The sequence below is a fragment of the Pinus tabuliformis genome, chromosome J (genome assembly GCF_031772625.1).
Source record: "Pinus tabuliformis cultivar Carrire ecotype Pingquan chromosome J, CPIR1, whole genome shotgun sequence".
Taxonomy (NCBI): domain Eukaryota; kingdom Viridiplantae; phylum Streptophyta; class Pinopsida; order Pinales; family Pinaceae; genus Pinus; species Pinus tabuliformis.
The window spans coordinates 1,239,757,136-1,239,781,891 of NC_142295.1; the positions used below are offsets into that span (position 1 = coordinate 1,239,757,136).

At 36.8% G+C, this 24,756-nt stretch overlaps 2 pseudogenes; one reads left to right on the top strand and one right to left on the bottom strand.

Annotated features, from left to right (window-relative positions):
- Positions 1-9,226: 9,226 nt before the first annotated feature.
- On the top strand, positions 9,227-9,841 carry LOC149231669 (18.1 kDa class I heat shock protein-like; annotated as a pseudogene).
- A 2,872-nt stretch (positions 9,842-12,713) lies between these two features.
- LOC149231670 (18.1 kDa class I heat shock protein-like) lies at positions 12,714-13,485 on the bottom strand (annotated as a pseudogene).
- Between the last annotated feature and the right edge of the window lie 11,271 nt (positions 13,486-24,756).

Here is a 24,756-nt window from a genome sequence, read left to right on the forward strand (position 1 = left end):
TATAAAGTTCAAAATAATTTCCAACTTTTCCAAATATCGTTTTTGCATGAAAAACTATGGTAAAAAACTTAACACAATTTCCAATGAGATGAATAAATCGATAAGATTTTAAATTTAAAACCATATTTTATATGTAATGTCAAAAACTTAACGCAATTTCCAATGAGATAGATAAATCAATAAGATTTCAAATTTAAAACCATATTTTATATACCATGAAAAGCAAAGATGGACTAAAATTTGAAGTCTCCTGCAAGGATATGAAGATACTATTATGTATTACACTCATCTTAAATAATATACCATAATATAATGTATTATCATAATATAACATAGATATTATAAATATTATTTTAGATTCATGTTATTCTTAGATTTATAAAGATGAATTAAATATGTTAAAGTGTAATATTTTTGTAATGTAAAAAATTATATCAAAGAAGATTTGATCTCTTTTTGGATCATTGGTAGATGTATGGTTAAAATGGATTTTAGTTGGTTTTTTATACAAACACATAGATGCATATATATATATTACATATTGAGTATGGAATAAATTAAGCATCTTCATCATTTTGAGCAACACACAAACTCTATGTTGAGTATTGAAGGAATTGCAAATCTCCATTTTGAGAAGTGAGATTGTAATTTTTCATTGTTTAAGTTGTATTTATGAACGCACAAATAGATTCAGTGAGTTGAAAATCTCCTTTTGCACTTGGATTATGTAGACTACATGCATTGAACTTGCAATTACAACAAATATTTACTTCATTTTGGAAAAAATTGATTGAAAAATATACCTTCAAAGGGACCGAAATTTGAATATTCATATTAACGCTGATAGGCATGTGAATTTTGGAATAAGGCCAGGGTATTTTTTAAGGATTCAAAAGTTATGCCTATTTACATAGTACTATAGGTGACCATTTTACATAGTACTATAGGTGACCATTCTAAATTTATATGACTACAACTCAACATGGTTATTAAAATATTTTATTTATAGAGAACATCTCTCTCATATATATATATATATATATATATATGTATTCTAAATAATACATATTCAAATAATATTCAAATAATACATATTCATATTTTAAATAATATATGATGTTGATATTGAAATATATTATTTAAAATACATATTCAAATATTATATATATATATATATTGAAGTAAGGCACTTTGAATTATGTCAAACGAGGATTACATAAAAAAAATAAAAATCTTCTACTGATATTTCTAAAGGGAAGCCAAACTAGTAACATCAATTCAGAGTCTTGAGGTTGTTAAGACCTTATCTAGCTAGAGCATCTTGTACATAAAAACTTATAAAAATAGGTTGCATGTGCTAGGCCTTGACATATATCGACATGAGAAGACAAAAGAGATGGCTAGTGCTACAAGAAAAAAACCAGTGGGCCATAACATCTATTAGGCAGAATCCCCAGGCATCAAATATGACTAGCCACTACCCTAATTTGAGGAGTAGATGTTGGATATTCTCCTAGCTGGAATGGTTGGCTTTTGGTCTATACTATCAATTTTTTCCTCCAACACTATCACTTTGATAAAATTCTCCTATAGAGTCCTCATATACATCCCTATGTATTCACAATATTTAAATGATTATTAAGCTTGCATTGATTTTGTGCCATGTTCAATGAAGTGACGAGAGTGCATGAAATGTGCTAAGTATAGTGGTTGTTTCAACCCATTTCATGTGAGCTGGAATCATATCAAGATAGGGGGGCGGGGTGACACCCACTCTTGGGCACCCTACTTGGGGTAGAAGGTCCTTCATAGCTAGATATTTATTATGAGTTTGATTATATTTTGGACTATCCTCACTCTAATCTAAGTTAAGGGATGATTTGTTATGATGAGACCAAAATTGGCTAGCTTGTCAGCTAGTTTGTTTCCTTCTCTGAAAACATGAGAGGGGAGGGAAGTTGTGATTTTTGCCAAGAGTTTTGTAGCATTACCTATTCGAGATTGTAAACTTCAACTCTAATATATTTTGGAAGGATTTGATGCACATAATATTTTGCAAAAGATATTGATAAGTTCCTTGGAATCTCCTTGAATAACGAGCTTGTGAAATTGTTTGAAAATAGAAATTGAGAGACATTTATCTTGTGGCACCCACATAAAAATCTAGAATCTTCCATTATAATTTAAAAAAACTCCACCATAGTTGGCTTGTCTTGGATTTCCTTTCACATCCTAGTCAAATTTAAGTTTTATGAATTCCTCCGGAGGGTAGGGGGTTCGAGAAGGAAGGGTTATAAGGGAACAAAATGGGGATAGAGGGTTTCTACAATAAGGAATAAGGGGAGATACACTCTAGAATTGTAGAGTGGAGAGGACATTATTTTGTATTCTATCGAAAGAGCATAGAAATGTGGTCCTACATAGAAATAAAGAAGCTATATCTATTGAGAAGATGACTGAAATTTTCTGAATTGGAGAAATAACGAAGATAGATTTAAGGGCCTTAAAAACCATGACTTTGAAGCTTGCACCATGTCAAAGATTTGTTCCATAATATAATTCACAAAAAAGGAGTGATTTTGGACCAGTGCTTGAGATTCCATATATTATGCTATTTTCCTAGTTCATCATCATTATTGTTTCTTGTGAGAACACTACAAGATTTAGAGAGTTTAAAATTTCCTGAAGGATAATAACCCAAACAAAGAATATTGTTTCCTTCTTGAACCACAATTATCTATTTTCTAATACTTGTTTGATAATTGTGCTTTCTTTTTGGGATGGAGGCTTAATACATTCTTCGCATGACTTCCAATTGTACCATTGGGAATTGTGGGGGGGTGTCAATTCCTCATAACGTGAAACTAATATTTGGCCCTTGGGGATGGGGGAGTCTCTGGTTGAGCAGAGTTATACATTTTGAACTAATTTTGGACATTTATGCCACAAGTCCTCCCAAAATAGTGCATTGTTACCATTTTTTATTTCCTAAAAACTATTCTCTTGGACAATATGTTTGTTGCTATAGGAAAATTTCCATGTATGATAAAGCTTGATGTTTCTTGTCATTTTGATGATTTGAGATACCTCGATATTGGGGGTATACTTACATTTCCACATGTTTCTCCATAAAGCCTAAGGGTATTTTATCCATCTCCACTAGGTTTTAGTACTTAAGGCTTTGCTAAGTATATCTAGATCACAGAGACCAAGTCCTACTCCTTTCTTCAAATGATATATTTTGTCCCATGCAACTAGAGCCCAGTATCGATCCCTTTTGGTGCCATCGAAAAGGAATTTCCACTAAATATTACTTGCCTTGTTTAGAATGGTTTTGGGGGACGCCATTATTGAGAGAAGATAGGCGGGGAGTGATTGAAGGAAATATTTGAACAAGATCAAGCAACCTACTAGATTAAGTGATATGAATGTCTAACAAGAAAGTTTAGCTTCAAATATAAGAAGAATATTTTCCCATACCTTTTGTCTAAGAGGATTTCTAGTTAAAGGAGTTCATAGGTATTTGGATGAAAGAGAGCTCCTTTGAAAACCATGAAAACAAGATATGTGAATTTGGATAGATAGTAGGGTATTTAAAAAGAAGATTTTATATTTTTCTATGTTAATATAGGCTCTCAAAGAATTAGGGAAGTCTTGAAGGATTTTTTCAAGGGTAATGGCTTCTTCGATAATGGGGATTCCCAAGAGAAGAGTATCACCCACAAGTTACGTGTGCAAAGAAGAGAGAACATGGTAACCAAGAGGAAGACCTTTTAGTTGGCTAAGGTATAGGACTGAGTTGATATATCTACCTAGCCCTTCATCCACGAAGAGAAATATGCTGTAGGGAAATGGGATATCCTTACCTAATACCCATTGAGGGGACAAAAGTGGGAGAGGGAGACCCATAAACTAGGATGGAGAACAAAGTTTTGGAAATTAGGGTGAGAACCTAATGAATCCATCCTTCTACAAGTTCAAAAATAGTGAGCACGTGGAAAATAAATTTTCAACTGAATTTGTCAAATGCTTTTGACATATCATGTTTGATGAGCATAGTTAGAGACTTATTGGAATTAAGTGAGTGAATGTGTTCATGGGCTAGTATTATGTTGTCCATAATATGTATGCCTTCCAGATAACTAGTTTCCTCAGCAAAGATAAGTGAGGGGAGAATGGGTTTTAGTCAGTTTTGTGATAACTTTGGAGATGATTTTCTAGATATCATTAAATATGGAAATATGCCTGAAATATGAAGGAAAATAAACATTGTATTTTTAGAAATAACTTGAAGGTCTTACTGCATCCTTTTCACAATATAATCTCATGCGAATATGTCATATTTATGGATATGGTTGCATTAATGATGTGGGAGGTTGAAAAAATTTGAAGTGGTAGTCTAGAATTAGACTAATGGTCCACTTAAAAACTAATTAGCTACATGTTAATAAGATTATGTACGTCTATTTCCTCCCGAGGATTCCGCTAAGCTAACCAATCACCGTCAGTCCCACTTTGACTTCTTACTCCCCGAGTGCTTCAATCTCCATCGTTGATCTGGCTTCTTCAGATCCAATGAATATTGCATCGTATCGCGTGCCAACTAGCTGAACGATCCCCACCGTTGATCTATCTTGTTCGATCCAACGATTGTCACACAATCTCATGTGAATTATTTCTTGACCGATATCAGGTTGAGAGCGCGGGAGAAAATTGGTTTTCCCGTGCTACGTGTCACCAACTTAGGTTAATCGTGCAAATTGGAAAAATACCATTTACCATCTATTTTCCACGCTATATACCACTTACTGTTTTCCAAATACTACCCACGTGCTTACTACAGAACCCTTAATAAATGTGCTTAATGTGATTTAGCGCCTAATCTCGATATTAACCCTTAACGCTAATTGACTGTAATCAACAATAAACACATAAATGGAAATAATACCCGATTAGGGTACAAAACACTAATATGCAGATTCAAGAGAAATTCTACGCTAGGAATAACACACAACACCACACTAAATCAATTATTCAATAATATGGAAATTACAGAGTCTTGTCCCTCTCGCTTGATTACAACAATTTGTCTGGCCTCTGTTTCACTCTCAAATCCTATCTTTCTCTCTCAATTTCTCGCTTCTGAGTCTCATATTCCATTCTAAACTATCATTACATTTTTTCCTTTCTTTTATGGATCAAATATTATCCTAACAATATTGACAACTGAATCTCTATTTTTATCAGCTCAACTATTAAATACCTATTTTCAAGTTTTGATACACACTTATTCTAACAACTTATCTCCTGTTCTAAAAATAATACAATAATCCAATTATTACAATAATTGAGATAAAGATCAATTCGAGAGATCCAACCCTCTCTACTAAACTGATTTTGACCACTCAAGTCAATGAAATTCATCTCATGTTAGCCACAACATGTGAACGTACAATCACATTGCTGGCTAAGTTCGGATGCTCCTACGTCAGAATCCCGAGGAATAAAAGAATCATCCATCAGACTTTCATGTTTACTCCATACTTCAGCAACTCTGCCGCTATCAACCAACTGGCATGCTCTATTAGTTTTCCCTTCCATTTGACTAAATACTTAAAATAAACCTATCCTTTGGTTCTCTTAGTTATTTTTTTTCTCCATAACAACTTCCACCTCTTTCTTAATTGTCTTTAGCATTTGTTCTTCCCAATGTACAGTCTGTTCTTCATCTTTTGTAGGCTCCTTCTGTAACTATGCCTCTTTCTCCTTGTATGGATATAAAACTCCAACATTGAAGATAGGTGATATTCCAACCCCTTCTAGCAACTCAATTTCATAAGCATTGATTGAAAGCTTCCTCACAATTTTGCATGCCCCTATCTTTTTCATCTTTAGTTTATTATAAGTTCCAAGAGGAAACCTTTCTTTCCTCAAGTGTACTAACACTAGATCACCCACTTGGAATTCTTTTTCCTTTCGCTTCATATCATCTCTTTGTTTGTATTTGCCACTTTTCCTGCAATTTGTATTTGACATCTTCTTGTAGCCTCTGCATCTACTCTGCAAACTCTTCATCCTTTGCACTTCTTGTCTCCTGTTTGCTCAAATTTCTTAGCTCATACACACCTCTTGGATTCATTCCAAAAACAATCTGAAATGGACTCATCCCAGTACTTCGGTTTAGAGTGTAATTATAGGAAAACTCAGCTTGAGCAAGTGCTAAATCCTACTGCTTAGGATTTTGGTACACTAAACTTCTCAATATGTTTCCCAAACTTTTGTTTACCACTTTGGTCTGTCCATCTGTTTGAGGGTGATATGCTGAACTCAAACTAAGGTTATTACCTAGTTTCTTCCAAAGAGTTCTCCATAAATTCTCAACAAACTTTGTATCCCTATCAGACACAATACTTATAGGCAATCCATGTAACCTTACAACTTCTGAAAAAAACAGATTAACAATATGTGTTGCATCACTAGTCCTTTTGCATGCAATGAAATGTGCCATTTTTGAAAATCTATCTACCACAACATAAATGGAATCATTTCCTCTTTGAGTTCTAGGTAATCCCAAAACAAAATCCATATTAACTGCATCCCATGGTCGGTCTGGTATTGGTAATAGCTGGTACAATCCTATATTTTGGCTTCTCCCTTTAGCATGCTAACATATCCTGCATTTCTCAACAAATTTCTTAACATCAGTTTGCATCCTTGGTTAGTAGTAAAAAGCATTTACCTGAGAAAAGGTTTTGTGTTGTCCAAAGTGTCCAGATAACCCTCCACTATGTTTCTCCTTAATTATGTTTTCCCTCATAGAACATTTGGGAATGCACAGTTTGTTACCTTTAAACAATAAACCTCCTTGGATAAGATAATCTAACCACTGGCTTCTATTATGAACTGCTGGATTTTGTAAAACTGCAAAAATATCTTTAAATACTTACCAAGAGCTACTTCCCACCACTATTTATGTAAGAGTCAATTGTAAATGTGTAGACATCTCAATTTCTTAGTTCCTTCCAAAATAGGCACTGTGAGTTTAGCATTGACCGATGCTAGTTATAATGTTTTATATAATATTTTCTTAACCATAGTTTTTTACTGGAGTGGTGGGTGCTTTTTTAAATGAATTGTTAATTTCACATTCAATACATTTATATGTAATCAAAATTTAACATCTCATTTTTGGGTGTTTCATTTCGGTACTTCCAAAATATAATAATAATAAAGTTATGAAAAAAGCTACCTAATAAGTTCCCTACACATTATTCCATTGTAAGCATGGTCTATATTGGAATTGGGCTTGAGAAATTTTGATTTTTAAAGAAATCACTGGACAAGACTTTATTTCAAGAGAATATTTTTCTACATGAAAAGTATTTGAATGGATTTTCACTTTCAAATCAAAGATTGACATATTTGATTTAAAAATAATTTATTTTAATGTGTAGTCTAACTAATATGTTTTTTTGGCCTTAAAATTATGGAAATTTCAGCGATATTTTTTGTAAATCCGAATAAAATATGTCAAATTTCATAATTTTAGGTGCCTCATAAGTTTTTGATGGTGCTGAATCCATCTCCACCATCGGAAATATGATTCAAACACTGGTTCTACAAGATTTTTTGAAATTTTTTTACCCAGATTCCTACCATTTAGCCATCCAAACAATTCCTCTGCTTAGTAAACAACTCCATTAAAATAAAAAAACATAGCCTATTTAATTTAAAAATAATTTATTTTACTCCATTAAGCGGTTAATTGAGTTGATTAGTTGACTTTCGAATCAGTTCATTCTAACGCTTCCTCTGCCGGACGGCTCTCACTAACGGATTGAGAAAGAATAATTTAATGGCAGTACTGGTTTTAACTCGGGATCCGTACCAGGGTTTGGTTTTAATTTTCTGTTTATCAATCACATGAACAGTCGGAAACGATCATGGCATCTTATATTTCGACAAGTCCTACAATTTCAAATTGTTCAAATTGTCACGTCAACATCGGATGATGATTATTTGCTTTTAATATTAATCATTTAAGCATTATGTAGAGTCACAAGTGGTACAATTTTTCACATATCAGTGATTAAGCCAAAGAATTCCCTTTTATTTGGGAATTATTATAATTTTTAATTTGTTTTTTCAAAGTTTGAGTCTGTCAATAAATTAATAAGTGTTGCTTGAAAATACTGTATATAATCAGAATTAAGGTTTGTGAAGGGAAATTTTGATTGATAAATAAAAAATTAATATTGAAAAATTTATGTGATTCACATAAATTTATCTTTAAAACAAATTGTATTATTTTAAATTCAAATAAATTAATAATTATAACTTATATCAACCACATTTATTAATATAATTATGCTATCTTATAAATTCTTTTTTATATTCCAAAAAACAATATATACCAACAATACAATATATCCTAAAAATAAATAGGACCCTCACAGGTTATTACTGATTATCCATAACAAATACCATGTGAACCCTCACTTCAAGGGCGTCAGTTGATAACAAGACCACATTTATCCACAGAACTGTTTAAAGAAACTACGTGAAGTGCATTTCCTATCGTATAAAAGTATGGCAAAATGTTCTGTACATTCTGCCAGACCTTCACATATTTTTCTCTCTGCACATGGGGTTCAATATATTTATTTTGGAGTAGTTTACCTACGCTGTAAAATGACCCGTCAAAAAATCGTCCTATTCCGGTTGGGAATGTCTCTGCTCTTCGTCACCCTCCCTAACTCCGCCACCCTCTTTCTCAGTTTCTTCGCCACCGCCACCGCCACCCTCCCTTGGCAATCCTGACATTCCCAGATTCCGACCGCAGGGAATGTGGCCTGACATCCCGTGACAGAGTACTCGGATAGGAGAGGAGCTATTGCAGCTGCGGTGTATTGTTCAAGAACTCCTTATTCCGGTTCCAATTCGAATTCCAATTCGAATTGTCACCCGCGCTCAGGTAGACTACTCCCTCTCTTTCTGTATCAAGATCCCAGAATAGTCCGTTCTGGAAACTGTTGCTGGGCGTCTCTGGAACCATCATCGCAATCCCTTAAATTTCCCTCTCTCTGCGCTTGGTCATCGAATTGGTGATTTCCCTCTACTTTGTGCTAGTTCAGCGTTCGGTGCTTGCTTTGATTTTCCTTTCGACACTTTAAATTCTGCGGATTTGACCGATTTGTCACTCTACGGTAAGAAAAAGATTTAAAGAATGGCCTTGACTCCTTTCCTTCGTCGATCGAGGGCTGGAAGCCTGTGGGATCCATGGGACCGCAACCTGTTCGATCCGTGGGTACCTGTTTCTCCAATTTGGGACGTCTTCGACCACGGCAGCGCGTTGGACTCCCCAACCTTTTCTTCTCTCGGGACGCGCAGGCCATTGCCTACACGAAACTCGACTGGAAGGAAACCCCCGAAGCTCATGTTTTCACGGCGGATTTGCCCGGTAAGTTACCCTTTTATTTCCATTAATTCCTCCGCATAACTATTTCGTTCTATTAGTTAAATAACCGGCGGTCCCGTTGAATTTATGTGTGCAGGGCTGAAGAAGGAAGAATTGAAGATTGAATTGGTCGACAATGGGAGTCTGACAATAAGCGGAGAAAGGCACAAAGAAGATGTGCAGGAAACGGACCAGTGGCACCGTGTGGAATGGTCGAGTGGACGATTCATGAGGCAATTCCGGCTGCGGGATAATGTGAATGGGGATGGCATCTCTGCAAAATTGGAGAACGCTGTTTTGACTGTGAATGCCCCAAAGATTAAACCGGCAGTTGTCTCTAATGGCGATGCCAAACCTATTGAGGTTTCTGCAAACGACAAGTAAAAGGGAGCCATTGTAATTCGTGATTTAGGGCTTTCTCAAGTACAGATGCTTGAAAATAATTGCGGTCATTTAGTGTCTTGATTAGTGAGTGTACTCTTTGGCCTTGGTTAATAGAATATATCTCTTTTTGTTTTCTTTTTCGTCTTACATGATTCTTTCCCCAACATTGTTGAAGTTGTTCTCTGTGTCAACATTTTTTTTTGGGGCTCTGGTGGTGAATTATTAATGCGATTTTTTTTTTGGAGTTTTTTGGAGTCATGTATTGAGGTGGAGGAAGGAATTGTCTGTTAGAAGTGGAGAAATTGTCTGTTAGAAGTAACTGGTTGAGTGGAATTTGAGTAAAAAATTCAAAAATTCTTGTAGATACAGTGTTTGAATACAAAAATCCCTATAAATTTTTTCCAAAATATGACAAAAATTTCCATAGTTTAAAAAAAAACATAACTTTAAAAACAAACATATCATTCCCTGGATATTTTAATGTAATATTTAAGAACAATTATTTCCATTTGATATTTAACACCAAACAAATCGTTCAAGGAGTATTTCAATGTAATATCTAAAAACAAACGTGTTTAAATCTAGTATTTAAAACCAAACAGCCACTGTGCCACAGGGATGTTTTAAGATCATGTTCGAAAACTGTGATCTATTCGCTACTCACAATTTTTTAATTGTGTCAGATTTGAAAATCAGTTTTATATATATATATATATATATATAATCAGTCTGAGTTGGATATATATATAATTTGGTTAAGAGTTCAGTTTAAGTTTTAAAATGAAATGTATATATATTTAATATGTGTGTCAAAGAATTGAGTAAAGGGTAAAGGGTAGAGTGCTTTAAGTGAGTGAAAAGAAGAAATTATGAATGAGACAAAATAACAAATAGAAACTGAAATATTTAACTCAATGCATGTTCCATAGATAGTAATGATTTAAAGAGTTTTATTATAGAGATGTTTCTTAAATGTATATTAGTAAATTTGAAAAATATTAAATTGATTTTAGTTATTTTAAATATATATCCTTTTTATTAGTAAATATGAAAAATATTTACAGCTAAAGTCTCTTGAGACTACTGGTAGAGTCTCTTGAGATTACAGCTAAAGTCAATATGCTTGCACATCTCGCCTCTGTAGGGAAGGGGATCTGTGTTTAGTTGCCAGGGTGATGTGTATTTCGTTGCCCAACTCACTGATGTATTGATTAGAAATGTTATATAAAATGCACTTTCAAAAAATATTATATGTAATTGCCTATTCAAATAAAAAAAAATGTCAAAATATGAAGTGCACTTTCAAAAATATTATATGTAATTGCCTATACAAATAAAGAAAATGTTAAAATATGAACAGTATGTTCAAAACTTCTTTTGAGTAACTCTGTATCTTCACTCTTGTCGTGTGGGGATCTCAAGATATGATCTGAAGATATTAGTCACGATTTCGGAAAAAAGTAAGCCGTCAAAAAATCTCTTTTCATAGTACAAGCCATTTGACAAGAGACAGTCACGTAAAAATTTTAGATTTAAAATACGGGCAAAGTGCCCGTCAAATTCCAACCCTGGCCGCCCGACTCTGCCTTCCCTCGAACGCAACAAACAGCGGCCCGAAAACTTTGATGTGCAGTTGTAGCTGCACATTATGGGCAGCTGACAAATTACGGGCAACTGTTAAGGGGAAAGTTCAATATGCAATACTAGATAAAACACAAACAATCGCCCCAAATTTATAGCAAATTTATTAATCATCTGTAATAGATGCTTAAACATAACTGGTAAATTTATAACCATAAATATAACTCCTAAATGTATAACCATAAATATTAAAAGTGGTATACACATATATTTAAAATAGTTAAAATAAATTTAATATACACATATATTCAAAATAGTTAAAATAAATTTAATATTTTTCATATTTATTCATAAAAGAGATATATATTTAAAATAACTAAAATCAATTTAATATTTTTCAAATTTACTACTATACACTTAAAAAACATTGCTATAATAAAATTTTTTAAATCTTTGCTATCTACTCAAGATGCATTGAGTTAAATATTCTAGTTCCAATTTGTTATTTTGTGTCATTTAGGGATCCTCAATTCTTTAACACACATGTTAAATATATATACATTTCATTTTAAAACTTAAACAGAATTCTATATATATATCCAACTTAGACTGATTATATATATATAAAAAATTGATTTTCAAATCTGACGCAATTAAAAAATTGTAAGTAGCGAATAGATCAATCAATTTTCGAACATGATCTTAAAACATCCCTGTGGCACAGTGGCTGTTTGGTTTTAAATACTAGATTTAAACACGTTTGTTTTTAGATATTACATTTAAATACTCCTTGAACGATTTGTTTGTTGTTAAATATCAAATGGAAATAATTGTTCTTAAATATTACATTAAAATATCTAGGGAATAATATGTTTGTTTTTAAAGTTATGTTTTTTTTAAATTATGGAAATTTTTGTCATATTGTGGAAAAAATTTATAGGGATTTTTGTATTCAAATAGTGCATCTACAAAAATTTTTGAAATTTGTTTACTCAAATTCCACCCAACCAGCCACTTTTAACACACAATTCCTCCACTTCTAACAAACAATTCCTCCACCTCATTACATGACTCCGAAAAACTTCGGAAAAAATCCTTCAAAGGTAAAGCGTTAATAATTCACCACCAGAACCCCAAAAAATGTTGACACAGAGAACAACTTCAAAAATGTTAGGGAAAGTATCATGTAAGACGAAAAAGAAAACAAAAGGAGATATATTCTATTAACCACAGCCAAAGAGTACACTCACTAATCAAGACACTAAATGATAGCAATTATTTTCAAGCATCTTTACTTGAGAAAGCCCTAACTCACTAATTACAATGGCTCCCTTTTACTTGTCATTTGCAGAAATCTCAATAGGTTTGGCATCGCCATTAGAGACAACTGCCGGTTTAATCTTTGGGGCATTCACAGTCAAAACATCGTTCTCCAATTTTGCAGAGATGCCATCCGCATTCACATTACCCGGCAGCCGGAATTGCCTCATGAATCGTCCACTCGACCGTTCCACACGGTGCCACTGGTCCGTTTCCTGCACATCTTCTTTGTGCCTTTCTCCACTTATTCTCAGACTCCCATTGTCGACCAATTCAATCTTCAATTCTTCCTTCTTCAGCCCTGCACACATAAAGTCAACGGGACCGCCGGTTATTTAACTAATAGAACGCAAATAGTTATGCGGAGGAATTAATGCAAATAAAAGGGTAACTTACACGGAAAATCCGCCATGAAAACATGAGCTTCAGGGGTTTCCTTCCAGTCGAGTTTCGTGTTGGCAATGGCCTGCGCGTCCCGAGAGAAGGAAAAGGTCAGGGAGTCCAACGCGCTGTCGTGGTCGAAGACGTCCCAAATTCTAGAAACAGGTACTCACGGATCGAACAGGTTGCGGTCCCATGGATCTCACAGGCTTCCAGCCCTCGATCGACCAAGGAAAGGAGTCAAGGCCATTCTTTAAAGCTTTTTCTTACCGTAGAGTGACAAATCGGTCAAATCCGCAGAATTTAAAGTGTCGAAAGGAAAATCAAAGCAAGCACCGAACGCTGAACTAGCACAAAGTAGAGGGAAATCACCAATTCGATGACCAAGCGCAGAGAGAGGGAAATTTTAAGGGATTGCATGATGGTTCCATAGACGCCCAACAACAGTTGAAGCTTCCAGAATGGACTCTTCTGGGATCTTGATACAGAAGGAGAGGGAGTAGTCTACCTGCGCGCTAGTGACAATTCGAATTGGAACCGGAATAAGGAGCTCCCCGGAACAATACACCACGGCTGCAATAGCTCGTCCCCGATCGGAGTAGTCTGTTAGGGGATGTCAGGCCCCATTCCCTGCGATCCAAATCCGATTTTTTGTCAGGCCCTAGCAGGGAATGTCAGGATTGCCAGGGGAGGGTGGCGGAGAAGCTGAGAAGGAGGGTGGTGGAGCTAGGGAGTGGCACAGCTAAGAGACATTTTCGGTGGCCGGAGCCAGATGATTTTCCGGCCGGTAACGGAAAATGGGCCATTCTACCGCCTAGGTAGACTATTCCCATTGAATTTCCCAGTGAGCATAACATTGCTGGCAGGCCTAGAATTTCAAATTCGCTCTGCCTGGCAAATGAAAATTTGATGACGTTTTAGCGTTTTCATGCTTTACATTTTCCGTTCTACTTAAATTTGTGTGTCCACTTCCCCTTATTTAGAAATTCTCTTACAATTGTTCCTTCATCTCAGCTTCCTTTAATCTCCCTATGGGAGTGCTTTGTTTTTTCTCAGCATGTGTGTTTCACCTTGTCTCCGCTTCCTTTAATTTCCCTCTTAGAGTGTCTTGTTTCTTCCTAAGTTAGTATATGCTTTTCCACCTAGTATACAACTATATTTTTAAGATTTTATAAAGCTTTTTAGCCTTTGGGAGTTAATAAAAGAAAGCCATATAGTTAAGATGATGAGGATCCTCAACTGCAAGTGAATGAGATAGAGCTATTTTTTGAAATATCAAGAATTTAACTACTATCCTTTTTTATAATTTATTTAAATCCAATAATCGACTACATATGTCAAATTTATTAAACATATAATTACATGTTTAACTATTTCTTTTTTTTTTGGTAAGCTAAAGTAGGACCTTTGTATTTCTATTTAACTGGGTTGAAACAAGTACAAACATTTGGTGGCCTCAACCCACCCCTAAGAGAAACCGAGTCTATTGACCACCTTAAACTAATATATGCCAACCAGTAACAAAAAAGAATAAGTCTGCTTATCCATGCCATATAAACGATACTGTCAGAAACACTGATTTGATTTCCTAGCGACATAAAGATCTTTACACAAAAAGGAGAGCTAGTTCTCGGCGGTCTAACATAGATAACCATAAGCTTAGCTAAAAGGATTAGTCTATCATATTTCCAGTTGGATTGTCTTCATCTTTTGTCACTGCAACTATCTTCTTCAGTTGTTGTTGAATCTCCTCTAGTTTTTTGTCCTGCATGAGCAGCGTTACCTGAAGGTTCTTGTTATGAAACCAGCTCACAAAAAGATAGAAAAGAGAGATCCACGCCTTAGAATTCAGCCTCTTCGAGGGGGCAACCTCCTTTACATTACATGAATGAACAATTCTTGGATGATACAAATGACAAAACCTCCTTTCTATATATGGGAGTCTAAGGAGTCACAATATAATCCAGCCGACCTAACAATAATAATATAAAGCCACAAAAATAACAATAGAGGGATTCTATGGGGCACAGAAATAACAATATGGGGGTAATAGGGGCACAACAATATAAATAGGGGGTATAACTACAATAGTAATGGGGTAATCACTAGTATTATAGGGACCCAACATGCCCCTCTCCTTCAAAAAAGTGTTGTCCTCAACGCTTGAGCAGTTCTGGATACTTCTGCATAAAATTCTCATCCTCCCATGTGGAATCTTCAGCGGATAAGTTCTTCCACTTGATAAGATACTTTGAAATTGATCGATTTCGTAGCCGTCGAGTTCTTGTTTCTGTGATTGCTTCCGGTTCCAATATAATTTTTCCTTCCTCGTCAAGTTCTGGCAATATTGTTTGAATTGGTAGCTTGTCACCTATAACCTTCTTTAAACATGAAACATGGAAAACTAGGTGCAATCGAGAAGCTGCAGGAAGCTCCAATTTGTATGCCATAGTACCAATCTTTTCCAACACCTTGTATGGACCATAATACTTTGGTGATAATTTATTATCCTTCTTAGCTTGCTTTAGGGACATTTGCTTATATGGTTGTAGCGGTAGGAATACCCAATCACCTACATCAAAACTTCTTTCACTGCGATGTTGATCTGCCTGTTGTTTCATTCTATTTTGTGCCAACACGAGGTTATCCTTTAAGAGTTGGAGGACTTGTTGTTGATGTTCGATGTGATGTTCCATTGCCTGAACCTTAGAATTTTCTCTTAAATATGATGTGATGGATGGTGGTTGATACCCATAAAGTGCCATAAATGGGGTCATTTTTGTCGCTGTATGGAAGGAAGTGTTATACCACCATTCAGCTAGAGGCAACCATTTGACCCATTGTGTCTGTTTATCAGATACAAAGCAACGAAGATATCCTTCCAAACATTTGTTTACTATCTCAGTTTGCCCATCACATTGAGGATGATAAGATGAGCTATGAGCTAACTGAGTACCAAGACAAGAAAATAATTCTGTCCAAAAATTTCCAGTGAAAATGGGATCTCTGTCACTTACAATAATCTTTGGGTTTCCATGTAGCTTTTGAACTGTTTCCATAAATGCAGTAGAAACTGTACTGGCTTTAAATGGATGTGATAATGCACAAAAGTGTGCATACTTGGTAAGTCTGTCAACTACCACCATGATGACACTCTTTCCCTCAGACTTGGGTAAACCTGTGATAAAATCCATTGAAACCTCCTCCCAACGTTGGCTTGGAATGGATAAAGGTTGTAATAAACCTGGTGTCTTAATTGTTTCAACTTTATTTTGCTGGCAAACCAAACATTCTGCCACAAACTTTTGAATATATGATTTAAGGCCATCCCAAAAAAATTCCTTCTTAACCCTGTGGTAAGTTTTTAAAAATCCTGAGTGCCCTCCTAAGGGAGAAGTGTGCAATTCCATAAGAATCTTTTGTTTTAGCTGGGAATTCTTACAGAGGTATAAGCGATCTTTGTACCATAACGAATCATTTTTCCAGCTAAATGTATCAGAAGTACTGGAATCTTGTTGTAGCTTTTGAATAAGTTCCCACACTTCTTCGTCGTTCTTCCATTCCTCCCTTGCTTCGTTTATCCAATCTGGTTGGATAATAGAAATGGCACACAACAATGCTTCCACATCCTCATCCTTTCTTGAGAGTGCATCTGCCACCACATTTTGCTTCCCTTTTTTGTAGATGATTTCAAAGTCATAACCCAACATCTTTGTGACCCACTTTTGTTGCTCTTCAGAGGATAATCTTTGTTCTAAAAAGTATTTAAGGCTATCATGATCCGTTTTTACCTTGAAGTGTCTTCCCATTAGGTAGGGTCGCCATTTCTTAAGTGCATGGAGTATTGCCAACATTTCCTTCTCATAAATAGCTTTGTTTAAAAACTTTCCCTTGATTGGACGACTTTCAAAAGCAATGGGTCTTTCATCTTGCATTAGAACAGCACCAATTCCATTTCCTGAAGCATCACATTCCACAATAAAGGTTTTTGTGAAGTCCGGCGTAGCTAAGACCGGTGCTTGGCACATTGCCTCTTTAAGATGTTCAAAGGCCTTTGTTGCTTCCGAAGTCCATGAAAATGAATCTTTCTTCAATAATGTTGTTAGAGGTGCTGCTATTCTCCCATAATTCTTAACAAACTTGCGATAATACCCTGTCAACCCAAGAAATCCTCGCAGATGCTTTATGGATGTGGGGATTTTCCATTCCTTAATGGCTTTAATTTTGCTAGGGTCTACCTTAACTCCTTCATGAGATACAATATGACCCAAATATTCCACCTCCTGGACTCCAAAGAAACATTTGGATCTTTTTGCATATAATTGTTTCTCCTCCAATAGTTGTAACACCCTGTCAACATGTTCAAAATGATCCTTCCAAGACTTGCTTTAGATTAGTATATCATCAAAAAATACTAACACAAATTTTCTAAGGAATGGTTTGAAAATTGAATTCATCAAACCTTGAAATGTTGAAGGTGCATTAGTAAGGCCAAAAGGCATGACCAAAAATTCATAATGACCCTCATGAGTTCTAAATGCTGTTTTCGGAATGTCTTCAATCTTCATTCTAATTTGATGATATCCCAAACGAAGATCCAACTTGGTGAAGTAAATTGATCCATGCAATTCATCCAGTAATTCATCAATAACAGGAATGGGGAACTTATCTTTAATAGTGAGCTTGTTGAGCTCCCTATAATCTGGACACATGCGCCATGATCCATCCTTCTTGTGCACCAATACTACTGGAGCTGAGAAAGAACTTTGACTCGGTTGAATTATACCAGCCTCTAGCATTTCTGCAACCATACGTTCAATTTCACTTTTTTGGACATATGGATATATGTACGGCCTGATGTTTGGAGGAACACTCCTGGAATGAGATGAATAGCATGATCATGATCACGCATAGGTGGGAGAACTTTGGGAGTCTCAAATACCTTGGAATGATTGTCCAAGACTTTTTGGAGATCTGGAGAAATAGATGATTCCAATGTGGAAACATCTAGCGAACATAATTGTGCAATTACACCTCTTTGCTCCTTTTTTAGAAGCTTTGTCATGCCATTAGAGCTGATTATCTTTCCTGGTTCCCCTGCAATACCCCTTAATTCAACTTCCTTTCCTTCCACAGAAAATTTCATGAAAAGTTCTTGAAAATTAAAAGCTATTGTACCCAAGGATTGTAGCCATTGGACTCCTAGTACAACATCAGCACCTCCCATTGGAATGGAAAGCATTGGGCTAGTCAATACATATTCTCCCATGGATAGCTTGATATTATGGCACTTTACAGAACAATTTATTGTTCCTCCATTTGCAATTATCACTTGACACTCTGGTGCTGGATATAGGAAGCAATTCAATTCTTTTGCTACCCTACAATGAATAAAATTGTGGGTGCTTCCTGAATCAATCAACACTATTACCTTTTTCTTCTTGATTTGTCCTTCTATCTTGATGGTTTGAGGAGTGGTAATTCCCACCAATGCATTACAAGATATGGTCGGATTTATTTGTTCTTCATCTAGGCTTTTTTCATGGAATATATCCTCTTCTTTTGACCTTTCTTGCTCCTTTTCTTCTTCCTCTTCACAATCAATGTAGAATAATTTCTTCTCAGCACACTTATGACGTTTTGTGTATTTGCTATCACAATTGTAACAAATCCCTTTTGCTCTTTTTTCTTCCAATTGTTGTGGTGTCAACCTTGTAGGTTATGGAAGACTATGGGCAACAACACTTCCGTCTTTATAGTTGTGAACGGTATGCTTCCTAGTTGCCATAATTTTGCTTTCCATTTTTCTTGCTAACCTGAATGCCTTCTCTAATGAATCAGGTTCCCAAAGGCGCACATCATGTTGGATATTATCCTTTAAAGACCCTATGAACACATCAATCCTATGGTCCTCTGGAATATCTTTTACCCTTATGTTCAATTTTTGGAACTCCTCAATGTGCTCCATTATTGAACCCTTTTGTTTGAGACTTATCAATTGGCTAAAAAAAGTGCTGCTTTTTGTATCCTCATAATGTGCTATCAATTCTTCCGTAAAAATTGCCCAAGTGATAAATTGTTTACGAGAACAAAGTCATTGATACCATACAAACTGATTTGGTTCCAAATATAAAGTTGCCATACGTACCTTTTGTGTGTTTTGCACATTATTAAGATCGAAGAATTGCTCCATCTGTAATATCCATGTAGCGGGATCCTTGCCATCAAACTTCCTCATATCGATTTTTGGAACATGGTGAGTCTTCTATCCAACATTAGAGTCTATGGAATCATGATTAACATTTCTTTTATTCTCATCATGAGTTTCCTTTACTACCTTTAAACCATTAGTGACCCTTTCTTGTAGCAACTTCTTCAATTCATCCATCTTATCATCCATGCCATCAATTTTAGCGTCCATGCCATTCACCTTAGCTTCCATGCCATCCATCTTAGCTTCCATGCCCTTTATCTTAGATTCCACGCCATTTACCTTAGATTCCATGCCATTTATCTTAGATTCCAGGCCACTTATCTTAGCTTCTATTAGCTTTTGTGAGCGTGACATTTGTTGCACTTGTTCTTGTAATTTTGATATATCATGTAGCATTTCTTCCTCTTCATCATGAGTCATGCTAGAGCTTTCAGGTTCCTTACTACGTGTTTTCATTTTCTTTCCTCGGGGCATCAATTACCGATAATAATGTTTTACTATGCCCTTTGAATTCCGTTAAACCAAGCTTACACAAAAATTTAAAAAAAACTACACACCTTTTTTTCACTTTATAGAAGCTTGATATTGAATCTGATGTATCTCTGTAATTTCGGATCCTCCAATTCTGAAATTGCTACCTGTAGTAGCCTTCTTTGTCCTCTTTCCAATGCCACAAGTCTGAGCCAAATTGGATTCTCCAAGGAAGAGTTATGTGAAATCTCCCACAGTGACTTGCTTTTAGACTGGTTCAATAGAGCGAACTTGTACGACGTGCCACGAGTCCCTGTTTCAACCTTTGAATCTGAAACACACGTAAAAAAAACTACAGTCCATCCTATTTCTGTACCTTCTTACGAAATTTCAATCCGATCCCCAGAGAGAAAGTTATGACGATTTTCCCCAGGTCACCTGTTTTGAATGTAATTCAGGAGTCTGCAAAAAGACCAACTTCCTCAAATCATATCTCCGCAAATGTTGCGCGAAAAGCTCTGAAATTCGGACTCAAGGTTCAGCGCGATTTCTTCTCAAATGGGTTTTTTTGCGACTTCTGAAATGTCACAGAAAAAAAGTTATAGTGAAATTGCCACGATGACCTGTTTGGAGCAGCGAAACCCTAGAATCCAAAGCTTTGATACCAAATGTTATGAAACCAACTCACAAAAAGATAGAAAAGAGAGATCCACACCTTAGAATTCAACCTCTTCGAGGGGGCAACCTCCTTTACATTACATGAATGAACAATTCTTGGATGATACAAATGAAAAAACCTCCTTTCTATATATGGGAGTCTAAGGAGTCACAATATAATCCAGCCGACCTAACAATAATAATATAAAGCCACAAAAATAACAATAGAGGGATTCTATGGGGCACAGAAATAACAATATGGGGGTAATAGGGGCACAACAATATAAATTGGGGGTATAACTACAATAGTAATGGGGTAATCACTAGTATTATAGGGACCCAACAGTTCTTCATTTCTCTCCTCAAATTCGGAATGCCCTGAGCCATCTCTGCCATTTCCATAGCCACCTGTTCTATTACCTTGGCCAGTAATCCCTTCACCACCTAATAGACATGTAAGGCCTGCTTGTATAAAGACAGGCGTCCCCTAGTATTACCTGGGTCTGGAATCAGGTTGCCCCAGTGTTCCATTTCTGGATCTGAATCTTCCTGCAGAGCTTTTGCTTCGAGTTCTTGGATTATCCTGCGAATATCCTCATCGGTTCCTTCACTATAGGCTCTTTCTGCCTCTTGCACCATATGTTTCATAGTTTTCCTGCCGCGTCTCTAGCCAAATGGAGAAGAGGTGCTTTGATCCCATCTGCCGGTTTGGCGACCTCTCCCTCTACCCTTACGCCCCCTTCCCCGACCTGGGCGAACTGAGTTATGCCCGACCGCTGCCTTGCTTCCCTGTCTGACATCGAAGGAAGCGGTCCCTGTAAATCCCTCCCCTCCATTCCCCCTAGTTTTCTTTTCCAGTTTCATTACCTCCCCTTGATGCTCTCCTTCAGGATACCTGACATTCCCCACTCCTCCTTTCCTCGTATGGATTTGGTAACTCTACTAAGGAGTTTTCTCCTTCTCCGAGCCCGCCTGCTCTTCCATCTTTAGCTGCCTTTGGTCGTTGACCTCTCGAGGATCTTGTGTTCTCATATCCTGATCTATCCAGCGCCTTTCCTTACTCAATTCAGTCCCAGCCTTTCTCTTGCTTCCCCACTCTATCTTCTGCTTGATATTGCAAAGGATGAGTTGCCAATTCCTATCCTCTCGGGTATCCTCTGCAACTATTAATCCACCTTCCGTCTCCTTAATGTTTCCGGTCATAACCCAGAGAAAAATAGACAGTTTCATGCTTTCATGGTTCTTTTCATACCGAGTTGCATAGCGGGCCTGCAAGCCTCTACCTCCCTGCGCCTCTTTCCTTTGCCACATGCATTCTGCAGGTCCACCTCCTCCTACCCTTATTAATTATGTGCCAGCTATCCTGCGTCCCATCGATTGATCGCCGCCATTCTCCCCACCTTCTCCCTTCATTGCTCTGTCACCGCTACTCCTCGGTATTCTACCTAGCCTGCATGTCATCCTAACGTCCTGCGTTATTATGTTGTTGTGTGGTGACCTATCTTCACACCTACCTATCTTCATAATGATCCCACATGTCCCCACCTCTTCCACCCCGATTGGGGGCCATCTGTAGCCTTTATCATGAAGTTGTACTTGCATTATTATCCTAAGTGATGATTAAATTGAGGGTCTCCCATCGTGGCTTGCCCATAAGGGTTGGCCATATACTATCTGCCTTCCCATCCTGCTCATTGCAACCCCAGTTCTCTAGGAATCTGCTGCTTTTTTTCCGTCCCTCCTAACGTGGTTAGTGATCTTCTAATCAATGTGTTTCATTATATCTGCCAGGTCCTGAATTAACCATGCCATCCTCCAACTCTTCGATACCTGTTCCCAATCCTTCTCGTTGTTCAGTTTCCTTAGCATTTCTATTACAATCTGCGAGTCTCCTTCAATTTCCAACTTGGTATGCCCATTTCTGATTGCTATTCTGATGCTTGGTAGACTGCCATCAATTTGGCTTCATTATTACTCATTATGCCCCCCCGATCAGCAGAAATCCATCTAGTTCGTCCTTGACTATCTCTGAAAATACCTCTGAATCCTGTTGGCCCTGGGTTTCCCTTAGAAGCCCCATCGAAGTTTAGTTTGATGAAGTTTTCTCGAGTGCATTTGAACTTGGATGGGCTTTGGTTCTGAATGCTATGGTTTCTTTCTTTTGGGGATGCACCATGCTATACTCCAAATTTAGGTTGGGTAAGATCCAATTTTCTTCTAGAGTTGTTTTCCAGTCTTCTTCCTCCCAGGTCTCCACTAGAATAGTTTCTCTAATTAGTTTTTGAGTTTGCTTCCAAATCGTCTCTGGAGGGTTGTCTTTGTCTTGAAATATTTTTTGATTTCTGTCTTTCCATATTAGCCATATATTAAATCCCATTGCCAAACTCCAAGCTCTCCTAACTACTGGGCTTGAGAATTGACCTTTCCCCCAATGGAAGATGGCTTGTTTGATATCTTGGGGATCCCTGTTTGACCTTAGAAAAAGGTTCCTAACTTCTGCCCATTACTGCTAGGCTATGTGACATGAGTTCAAGAGGTGTTCCTATGTTTCTTTGTCCTGTTTGCATAGGCTACATCTGGGAGGTCCATAGAATCCCCGTTTCTGTATCTGATCCCACGTCAAGATTCTTCCTTTTCCTACTAACTAAGCAAACAGAGTTACCTTCGGCCACCAATTTTTCTTCCATATTTTCTTCCACTCTAGTGCATCCTCTTCTTTTTCTTGACGGGTAGTTAGGTAGTAGGCTTCCTTCACCGTGAAAGCTCCCTTTGTGGATCTACTCCATCGAAGTATGTTCGGGCCTGTTCTAATTTTGATTCTTCTTGATTCCATTTCTTTTAAAAGTATCGCCTTCTGCTCAATGTTTATGTTGTTGTCTCATTCTTCTGGATTCCTCCAAGTTCCCCAAGTCTCATCTTGCCCTTCTTCTTTCCAGTATTCATTAACATACTTTAACCCCTCCGTTGTAGCCTTCTGATATGAGTTTTGCAGGGCTTGTATCCCTATCATTCTTTCTCTTTGCTGCCAGACTTCCTCCCAAAATTTGGCTATGTTTCCGTTCCTTATTTCCCAGAAAGCATGTTTTTCTATAATATCTCTATTTTGACTTGCGAGTTCCCATATTGTGGATCCCCTTGGAACTTCCTCCAATCAAAGAATGCCTTCAATAGTTGCGGGCATATTGTATTTTTGGGTCCAGATCCTTTTCCATAGATTTTCTCCACCGCTCATCCACCTCCACCAGAGCTTTTCTCCTAGAACTTGGTTCAATATGCCCGGATCCCTGAGACCTAGTCCCCCTTCTTCTTTATGTTTTGATAGGCCTTTTCATGATATTAGGGCCCATTTCTTTTGTTGTTTAGGACCTCCCCATATGAATTTCCTGAATATTTCCGTCATTTTTATACAAACTCCTTTGGGGACCGCCATTGCTGAAAGAGGATAGATAGGAATTGCCCGGAGAATTGATTTAAGGAGCACTAGTCTTCCCACTATGTTCAGTGATCGGAAAGACCAGTTTGCTAGTCTCTTCTTAAGTTTTTCCACAGTTTGTTTCCAGTTTGCTATCCTAAGAGGGTTTAATGCTAATTGACTTCCCAGGTATTTTGTCAGTAATTCTCCAGAGAGAAAGCCTAAAATTATGATAAGGTGGGCTTTGACCACTTCTAGAGTGTTGAAGAGGAAAGTGCATGATTTATCCTTGTTAATTTCCATGCCTGATGCTTTTCTGAAAAGGTCCAGAGTTCGTTTTACCCTCTTAACTTCTCTTAGTGAGACGGTGCAAAAAAGAATAATGTCATTGACAAACTGCTGATGAGTAATAGGTAATTTGTTTCCCCATGGCTTCAGTCCTTTGATTTTCCCCTCCCTCAGTTCTTTTTTGAAGTATCGTCCTAGTCCTTCCACTGCAATTATAAACAAGAATGGGGATAAAGGATCTCCTTATCTCAGTCTTCTTGTGGCATTAAAGGTCGGGGTTGGTGATCCATTTAGTAGGATGGAGAAATTGGGGGTAGAGATCATATTATAAGTCCAGTTTACCTATCTATTAAAAAAGCCAAATGCCATTAGGATTATTTTGAGGTAATTCCAATTTAGACGGTCATACACTTTTGAGAGGTCCAATTTTATCATCATTCCCATCTCCTTTTTTTGTTTTAGAGAATGAATCACTTCCTGAGAAACCACTGGACCATCTAGAATTTGTCTCCCTTCCACAAACCCAGTTTTTTCCGGGGGGATAATGCTAGAGAGGACTGGTTTCAATCTCTTAGCCATTAAAGTAGCAAT